Genomic DNA, 10,508 nt, shown 5'->3' on the forward strand with positions numbered 1-10,508 from the left:
TTTGGGGTACATTGGGCAGCACTCCAAAGTCTGATCCAGACAGTGATTTCTTGCAGTGGTCGAGTGCGTTTGATAATGAACCAGCAGAGCCTGAACACTCACAGTGCACACTCCCAAGCTAGGAGACGTAAAGCCTGGCTCAGGGCTGAGCGTGAGGGCTGCTGCTCTTAGTCCCACACCAACAGAGACTCCTCTGTTGCCTTTCAATCTGTCTGCCTTTGCCTCCCTCCTCTGTCAGAGCTCACCTACTTCACAAAGACATTGTGACTGCAATCTGGAAATGTTTCTTGCGAAGACTACAGTTGGTTACAGTTAACCACCTGGGACAAGCAGTGTGTTTCCACAACACGCTTCCTATAACTGCAACTATTTTTGTTCACAAACATGTGTTTCCTTTTTCCACCCTCACTCATTTCTCCTTTCTTTGTCTTGATTTTTCACTCTCTCATCCACATACAGCTCTCAGAGCTGACTTCTTTCCTTCTCTGAACTGACTGTCCCGCAGTCCCTGTCTACTTTTCTCCTCAAGCAGAAGTTGCCCTTCAGCAAGCGCAGTAGCTTCTTTCTGGAATGTGGGTTCTTCTTTCCCCAAGCCTCTTTCTTTCTTCCTGTCTTACCTGCAACACTACCCTTTAGCGATAAACTCCCTTTTCTCCTATTGTCTCAGTCCTGACTTGCCATCACTGCCTATTAACAACCTGGAAAATCCTTATGGGCATTTTAATGCCTTCAAAAATGCACCCAGGGATACACTCAGTTCCAAAGAGAAATGGGCTTGCTGTTACCCTGGTCCATACACCAGTGTTCTCTACCACACAATCTTCAATGCTGCTCCCTTCTAACTCCAACCAACTCAAAACCACTCCTTGTTCTGCTTCCCGAAGAAGTCTGATTCACAGTAAAGATTTTCCCTGTGGTGTGCAATATATAATTTTATTTGCTCTATTTAATCACATAATTCTTACTATACTTACAGTTATCACCGTAAACAATGTCTGTGTTAGCAAAATGCTACTGCATTGTCTCCCTTTTTCACCATGAAACAAAGGTGGTGTTTACATTGAGGTACCTTGTTCTGTCTCACCAGCAGTTTTCCACTTCTGCTTGTGGATGATGAGCAGTTGCCCACAGCAATATAAAATATTCTCTCAATAAAATGCTTTGTGATTCTTTCTGCAGAGACTGCTACAGTCTATCCACACAAATTATATTCTGTTGACTCCTGCTGCTTCTCATTCTTTGCTTCAATATCTGGCCTATATTCTCATGACTCCGGGTCGTTCCCTCAGGGCTGGAGCAGAAAGTCTCCACACTCATGCGTTTTCATTTCCTGTCCTCCTAATTGTGAAGGGAAACAATGACTTTCACTATGCTATTTTTAAGGTTCTGTGATGGCTTTAAATCCCACTTCCCATCTGCATCACTCCCCATTAGGTGTGTAAACAAGCTACATTCAGGGTGTACAGATTTCAGCCTGAAATGCAGCTCATGTGCTCCCTCACTTGTTCTGATGCCTTCTTGCTGATCTGTTGGTCTGATCTCTCACACCGGCCTGTGGGACGTGCTGTGGGGCTCAGTGGCAGGGCAAACACCTCCCTGCAGAGCAAATCCAATGAGATGATCTCCTTTGGGGTGTATGTGTGGGGCTTCGCTTCTTGATACAAGCTCAAGTACCCCTTTAATCACTCTTTTTTTTCCTTTTTTTTTTGGATGATGCTTGAAAATAATTCATTGTCATTGACTTTCCTAAAAGAAGAAAATAACCCATGTATGTTAAAGTGTTTAGCCCAGATCTAACACATGCAACGGCATTGACCTAAACATTCAGTCAACAGGCGCTAAGCAGTAAATTCAATTAGTCTAAAAAGGTTGCCCAGAGAGGGAGTGGATGCCCCGTCCCTGTAAACATTCAAGGCCAGGCTGGATGAAGCTCTGAGCAACCTGATCTAGTTGAAGATGTCCCTGCTTATCGCAGGGGGATTGAACTAGATGACCTTTGAAGGTCCCTTCCAACCCAAACTACCCTGTGGTTCTGTGATTCTAAACACCACTTCAGATCCTTTAATGTTTTGGACCTCAAGACACTGAGCCATCTGGGCAAAAGGCTGTTATTGTCTTGCCACTTGTAGAGCAGTGTATGACAGACACATGCTGATAAAACAGATGACCATGAAAGTTATTCTGCTTTTGGATTTGAATTTAGTTGACTTTTGGGTGTCACAGTGGTGAATTAAACACATTCTGTAAAATTTTCACACCCCAAGTATTTCAAAGCTCGTAGTAGGGTAGAGACTCTTGTTATGTGGTTATCTGGTCAGCGGCCTTGGGGGAGTTAGGACTGAAAGAGTCACATACTGTGGTGGTACTTTGGGTTTGTGGTGTGATTTTTATCTCAGCATTGTTGTGATTACTTTTTAGAGGTAAACTGTTGCTGCCACAGTAGAACAAAGGGGAGCTTTCTGCAACAGAAATAGCCCCGAAAGCTGTGATGAATCCTTGCAGATAAGAGGTAAATCAAATGTCATGTTGAAAATTGCAAGGACAGGTGAAGCAGCACAACCCTGGCTTGGACTTCCAGAAACACCTAAGTGGCTTAGGACACACATGCCACCGTCTTCAGCTGGCTTGAAGCACTTTTGGAACCCCTGTCTCTGAAGTGTTTTCAGGCCAGGCTTTGCTGTTGCTATTAGTGGTTATCTGGGGCTGGGCTTATACAGCTCAGGCCTTGTGGATTTGGAGGGCTACAGTGAAATCCCAGCTTTGTCAAACACGTAGCTAAGCCTCCTTTATTTTATGTCTGTCATTCAGAATCTCACAGGTTACTGCCTTGCGAACAGGCTGCTCTGTAGCTGTGGGCCAAAGCTGCCGAAGGCAGAACTCCCACCTGAGCAGGGATCACCCGCTCCATCATGTGCAAGGCTCGGTCCAGCCACGCTGCTCTTGGGGGTGCCAGAATAAAGACAACCAAAGCTGGGCATGCCGCACTGCTGGGCTCCTGTGGCAAGGGACTGGGAAAGGGTTTGTTTCCGTGTTGGCAGGGGATGAATCACAGGATCCCAGACTGTCAGGGATTGGAAGGGACCTCAAAAGCTCACCCAGTGCAATCCCCCCACCGGAGCAGGAACACCCAGCTGAGGTTCCACAGGAAGGTGTCCAGGCGGGTTTGAATGTCTGCAGAGAAGGAGACTCCACAACCTCCCTGAGCAGCCTGGGCCAGGCTCTGGCACTCTCACCAGGAAGAAGTTTCTTCTCATATTTAAGTGGAACCTCCTGTGTTCCAGTGTGAACCCATTACCCCTTGTCCTACCATTGGTTGTCACCAAGAAGAGCCTGGCTCCATCCTCCTGACACTCCCCCTTTATATATCTGTAAACATTAATAAGGTTACCCCTCAGTCTCCTCTTCTTCAGCTCCAGAGCCCCAGCTCCCTCAGCCTTTCCTCACATGGGAGATGCTCCACTCCCTTCAGCATCTTTGTGGCTTTAATGCTTCCAAGATGCTTCCAAGAGCTGCCTCTGGGCTGGGCTGACCGGGGTGCTGGGAAATGGGGGCAGTGGGGCACAGGGCAAATGGACCAGTGGTTCCTGGGCAAGGAACCCACTGGTGAGCGATCACACCTGCTCCGTGTGCACCTCTGAAGGGCCAGGGCAGGGCAGAACTACCAATTCCCTCCTGCTGTGGCCAGGGCGCTGCCATGGCCGGATCCCTAGGAGCCGCCACTCGCCAGACTTTAAAGAAGAGCGTGTTACAACAGGACAAAGGTAATGGTTTTAAACTGAAGGAGGGGAGATTCAGGCTAGAGATGCAGAAGAACCACTGCTTGTAAAAGTCTGTCCTCCTGCTTCATATAGGCCCCTTTTAAGTACTGAAATATCCTCCTCCTTTCCCCACTTTCCCTCTGCAGGGCTCCCTGTGCCAGGTTTGCATCGCACAAGAAGGTGGTGGTGGCCGGGCAGGTGAGGGGATGCGTGCCCACGGAGGGCAGGAGGAGGGAGAGACCGTGGGATGCAAACACAGCTGGGAGGGGAATCAGGGACTCAGCCTGCAAGGCTGCTTGGAGCTGGGGGAAGGTTTGAAAATGTCTTTACACATTGGACTCGTTTTCATTTCCAAAATTCAGTGTTTCTGCCAGCACTTTTTTTTAGCTTGGGGTTCCATTTAACACTTTTGGAGATGGGGCAGTGTATTGATTTAGCAGCCCTTATGTGAAGGAGAGAAAGCTGCAGCTTCTCTGCCGCTATTTTTTTTTGGGGGGGGGGGGGAGAGGGCGGGAAGCGGCGGGCTCGTGTCGCCGCGAGGCGGCCGCACGGTGGCGCTGCTGCCCCGCGCGCCGTTCCCGCCGAGCGCTCCCCGTGCGCGGTCCTAGCGCCGCCGCCCAGCCCGAGCTGAGGCGGGAAACGGCAATCGCAGTGAGCCCAGGTGTGCGGGGCGCTCCTCACAGGCTCCTCCCGGGCTGGCCGCGCAGTTGTTATTTTGGGGAACTACTGTTCAGCGCTAGACGGCGGTTTCCTTCACCGTGACCTCAGCCCGGTGCGGCTCACAGCACAGCCCTCCCGGTGTCACCGGCCCGTACGGAGCTCTGACTGTGCTCTGTGGTTTCCTACAGTCCTGCGTGAGTCTCCCCGCATACACGTGGCTTTGTGTTTAAAGATTTTTTTTTTTTTCTTGGGAGGTTTGGTGTTCTGTGAGGTATGTGAGCATTGTTCAGGTGTGGTTGCTGATTTGGTGAGAAAAAACAAGCTACAAAAACAATCAATCCTACCAGCAGGCCTGGAGAGACGGAGAGATAAGGGAGTTTGAATAGAGTCACTTCTTTCCTGGGTCACTATTTTGTTCTGTTTGTCAGTAGCCCCCACTCAGGGAAGTGGGTGAGGGTTTGTCCCAAGTAGCAAGGGACAGGACAAGAGGAAATGGCCTCAAGTTGTGCCAGGGGAGGTTTAGATTGGATATTAGGAACAAATTCCTCATGGAAATGGCTGTGGGGCATTGGAACAGGCTGCCCAGGGCAGTGGTGGAGTCACCATCCCTGGAGGGGTTTAAAAGGTGTTTAGATGAGGTTCTTATGGACATGGTTTAGTGCTAAAGTTGGTTAGGTTATGGTTGGACTTGATGATCCTGAGAGTCTTTTCCAACCAAAATGATTCTATGATTGTTAGCTCCAGCCAAAGCCCAGGTTGGCTGATTAGTAATACTGCAATTATTCACATCCAGAGCAGAAAGGTTTCAGGTTGGAAGGTCCCCCTTACTACATAATGAGAAACAGTTTACTGAGTCTTGTTATATTGCTGAACCTGTTGAAAGCAAAACTATTAGTTGTTAATACGTACTCATGATTGGCATGGCTTGTGTAGCCATACAGGATCTGGAAACATCTATCATGCAAAACATGTTAAATGAAGTATGTGGTACTGGCCTGCATGTGTTAAATTAGGGAAAAGGACAAAATTCTCTCATAATAGCACACATCTCATCACATTCTCAAGAGAATGAGGAAGGGGATCACACTAATACCTTATTGTGGCACTGAAAGAAAATCTAGGATACAAAAGACTTTCAGGGGAAAATGAGTTCTGTCCCAGCAACCCTGAGTTCTGAATCCTGGAGATAGGATGGGAATTGTCTACAAACCCTTCTGATGCGTTTGCTATTTGTCCTAGACTACTTTTAATCCAGTGAAGTGTAGTTTAAAAGCCTTTGGTGTTCTTCGGGAGCTCACTGTAAGGAAGGGGTCTAGGGACCCGTCTGGCAGCCACCTTGGATGGTGTCACAACACAAAAAAGAATTTGCAGTAAAAATTAGAATGACAATGAGCAAAAAATAGAAATCAGATATCTATAGTCTCTAGAGAACATAAGTGATTGAAATGACTACTCTGAAACATCACTTTAACCACACTGATCATGTTACAGATCACCATAGCATATTCTGGTGAATTGGCCTTTGTCATGTAAAGACTTCAGATTTCCTCACTGAAGTACTCAGCCTCCATGTACCTCTATGCTCCCGGGAAACAGGCAGAGCTACTAAATAAGAATAAGTTGCACCATTTCTTAATTGCTGAGCCTGGCCCTTCAAGATATGACATTCTTCCTCATTTTGAGGGCCCTCCACAGCCACACATTACCATGCCAAATTAACTTGGTTATCAGGGACTCCACCCTGAGAGTGTAATCAGAAGAAACTGTAGGGCATGCAAGTTACAAAAGTTAACACAGCACTCACAGCAAAAGCAGTGAGCTCGGCAGCTGCCCAGCTCCCATTCTGATTAGCTGCCCTTCTGTGTCTCCAGTGTACACTTCAATACAGTTCAGGGTGAGCATATTCAAACTATCTCTTAACCGGATCACAGAGCAAGCCTGAATGCAGAAAGTATCTAGTTACATTCAGGCAAGCTCTGCAGTAGCTAATATACCCTTGTTCTCAGAATAAAACCTCAGTAAGCTCTGCTCAGGCTGAGCTGTTCCCAGCTACTATTAAGTTGGCCCAGGCAGATGTGCACACATTGTATAGGAATGTGCTGCTCCCTGCTTGTCCATGACTAGCTGCTGGCAAACTTTAAAGAACTGGCTTTTCACGCTTGTTCTCTTTGATCTTAGCTCTGTGGTTGCTGGTCATTAAAAGTGGATGTTTGCTCGGGGCAGGGGGAGCTTTTGTTGTCCTGGCCCAAGTGCTACTTCAGTTTTGGGAAGCTGAGGAAATAGAGGTGCCCATGTTATTTGGATCAATACTGCAGAATCCTGGACTTTCTTTGTCCTCTTAGTCAGCTGAGTAACAAATATATCAACCCCACAAAAGTCCTCAGCCTGCAAATTTTTGTAGGTTATGATAGTCTTTCAGGATAGCATTACCATATGTTTTTCCTATCGTTACATTCCTGACTAAGCACCCACTGTTGGATACTTATCTGGGAGGCAATGTGCTTGACCTATGATTTTTTTGTTCTCATCTGGGACAGCCAGCCCTTATGTTTGCACTCATGAATTGTTTAGATGACTGTCAGAAAAGGTGAAAGTTGGTGTTTCTCTGTTCTCACTGTTGACAATGCTTCTAAACATTACAGTTAAATTAATGTCTGGGGCTGATCATAAAATCGTTCCCAAGCCTCACTTCAGAACTCCTCAGGAATCCCCTTCTGGCTGGAGCTGCCTTGGTTTGCTGCCAGGCCAGGAATGGAGCTGTCTCATCAGATCGCCCTGGAAAATATGGTGTGTTAAGTCTCAGTTTTCTCTCCATAGATCTGTTTATAGATCAGCTGCTCCTTCTGTTGTTCCAGGTGACCACTGAAAAGTCACACACATCTGTCCACTCTCTCTTTAAATCAAAGTCTGCCTGATGATAGGGGGTACCTGTTGTGGCCCAGGTATTTTTAGGCACTCTTTGTTTTGTTGGTGTTCAGAGTATGATGGAGAGAGTACAAATATATTACTTCTTGTGCTAGAGGTCTTACTGCACATGCAGTCGACAGTATAGGATTCTTTAGTTACCAAGTCATTGATCCAGGTTATATTGACTGAGGTGTTTAGCTCTGGAGGCTGTTGTTTTTTTTTCCTTCCGTGCTAGGTAAGAAAAAAAAAGCTGTAAAAAAAAGAAAATAGTAAGCCAGTCAAGCCACTTGACTTCTCATTGGGTTGCCATGGTTACACTATATTTTCTAGTGACATCAGTGACAGCCCCGTAATGCTTGCGTGATGGACTGTTTTGGTGCCTCTTTTACTCAAAGAAAAAAGTTGGAGGGGGAAAAATTAATTTGGCCATTTGCATCTTTCCTTCTAGTTACATTTTCACAAGTAGGTGATTAGTGTTAGTGGTTTGCAGAGTAGCAAGTGGTGATTTTTTTATTAGCTTTCTATAACAGAGTACATACGATTCTATTAATAGTTAGTATGGAAACATAACTCTTTTTCCACTACGAAAAGAAAGACTTCATTGTTTCCAGGCTTTGAAAACTACCTCAGATATCACCTTTTGTCTCTCTAGGTTTTTCTGCTGTTTTCAGGACTATCTGAGCTTTTTCAGATTTCTTCAGTTTCTTCTGTAATATGGAACAGCTGATGATCCTTGTTTACCTGGACTCAAAGTCCATAGAGTTTCAAAAGATGACAGGATAAATCCATGGAAGAGCAGGTTGTTAAATACAAAGACACCACCCTTGGAAGTTCCTGATCTGCTGGTGAGGGAGAGCTGGGACAGTATTTTAGGAAGGTTTCATAGCACACTTTGGTTCATTTTATAGTGTTCCCTGACATCTGCTCTTGGCCGCTGTTGGAAAGTGGACAGTGGTCAGAGTGCATCATTTGTCTGACCTGATGCAGGCTCAGTTATATTCTTAGGTTCTCACTGTTGCTGTGATAGCAAATTGTAATTTGGTTTGATATGCAACATCAAAGCTTAAGCAGCACAATATCCTACATATTGTTTGAAGGTCATAGTATTCTAACGCCTTTCAGGTGGGCTCATTGGTTTATAGGAAAAAGGTGCTACTTTGGGGTGATTGCCTAGGTCAACAGCTGCAGATTTTCTGACTCACCTGATGTTTCCATTGCAGGAAGTTCACACAGGTAACACAGTCTCCTGCAATACTCGGTGGTGGGAGCAGCTGGATGTGCTCAGTGCAGACAAAGGGCGCAAGCAGCCTTGAGAAAGTTGTCACAAAACTCTGTGAGCAACTTGCAGACTGTGTGCTTAAGGTGAGTAATGTCTTGTCTCTTAACAGGTTAACTGGTTAATTATGCGCTCAAGTTAAGCAAGGGCTGTTCTTGATTTCATGGAGGTTGGGAATGTGTATTAGTGTGTATAAATACCTGATGGGGGTTGTGCAGAGGACAGAGCCAGACTTTTCCTAGTGGTGCCTGGTGACAGGAAAGGAAGCAATATCAGAAATTACATTTAAATATAAGAAAACTTTTTTATTGAGGGTAGTCAAGCACTGGCACAGCAGCTGACCCAGCTTCGAGCAATGGGGTTGGACTAGATGATTCTGTAAGTGCCTTTCCACCACAACCATCCTTGATTCTCTGCGCCTTTGTTCCAGGCAATCTGAACTGTGCCATTCTCACATTCTCTGTGATGTGTCTGTGCAAGTTTTAGGTCTCATCCTGACTCACCCTTCCCAGCAGAACCACCAAAAGGGAAGGGCTTTCTTCTTCACAACCTTGGAATTCAGAGGTGGAAATCACCATCTATACAGCTGCCACAGTGTCTTTTAGCATCATTTCTACCCTTTTTTCTGCCTGCTATGTCTGATCTTGAATCACACCTGCAAACACTGTAAAGCAGGTACTGTTTTATTAGTACCCATTTACACTGTGCTTTTCTTGATTATTGCAAATACTAGTGTTACCACATATAAAATAAAGAGTTACTGCTGGTGTATTGTACTATCACAGAGTGTCCTGTGGTATCCCCACAGCCAGTGAGTTAACAGTGACTGATTTTGTGTCTGTGGAAGGAAGAAATAGAAACTCATAATGAAAAAAAAAAATGCTAGAGATTTGTTTTGCAACAGCAGCTATCTGTGAACTCACCAAGAAATGTGACTGTAGAGCAGCCTGTAAGGCCAGACTGCTCACAAGAGCATAGAAATTTTAAATGAATATGGGGAAAAGGAAGGAAGTTGCTGTATAATATGTGCCTAGTGCAGAGTGCTTTGGTGACAATGAACACATAAGTACAGCCTGTGTTGCTGTTGGGAATCCGTGTCCCAGGGTAAGTTACCTGCAGCAGGACTCAGAGCCAAGGGCACAGCCTGCTGCATGGTTTGCTGGTTTCAGAAAGACGACCTATGATATCTCATACTTAAATACGTACAAGCAGTAGAAATAAGATGCATGACTGCAGTATGTGTGTGACTTGGGAAGCGAAAAGAAAATCTAAACACACTATTACCAGTATAGATAAAGCTGCAGCTGGAAATGGATTCAAAAAGCTAATCCTTGGTAGGTAGTAGCACCTAGATGGGTGATATGAGTTACATATGAGTTTTTCAAATCAGAGATCTTTCTTGCATAAGAAAGAACTATGCTTATTGGTTTTGAACCTTATGCAGTTTATTCTGTCAAAAAAATCTACTAAGTAAAGGATGTTTAAGTGTCTCAAAATTGTTGACAACAATGATTGCTTGTTCTGTTGCAGGACATAGATTTACAGTACTCATTACTCAATCTGCTCCTGATCTGTGCTGCAACAGGACAGTGGTGTTAACAGCAATCCCTCTAGCGATCTCAAAGAACTTTAATACAACAAGCAAATAAATCATTCTGATGCTTGTTATTAGACTTGCAAAGTTTCAAGATAAGTGCTGAGGGCACAGCCTGCGCACAAGTTTTGTTCCTGTCTCTGGCACTGAACAGAAAGTCTAACTTGGACCCAAGGAAAATTTTGTCAAAAATGTTTTAATTGCTGCGTGTTTGCATGCACACCCGCACATATGGACTGAGTTTTTTAAGAAAATTATCATTCTATGTATGAACTTTCTGGCCAATTCTAATTACATGAAGGTGACTAATAGG

Source organism: Patagioenas fasciata, chromosome 7 (assembly GCF_037038585.1).
Source record: "Patagioenas fasciata isolate bPatFas1 chromosome 7, bPatFas1.hap1, whole genome shotgun sequence".
Classification (NCBI taxonomy): domain Eukaryota; kingdom Metazoa; phylum Chordata; class Aves; order Columbiformes; family Columbidae; genus Patagioenas; species Patagioenas fasciata.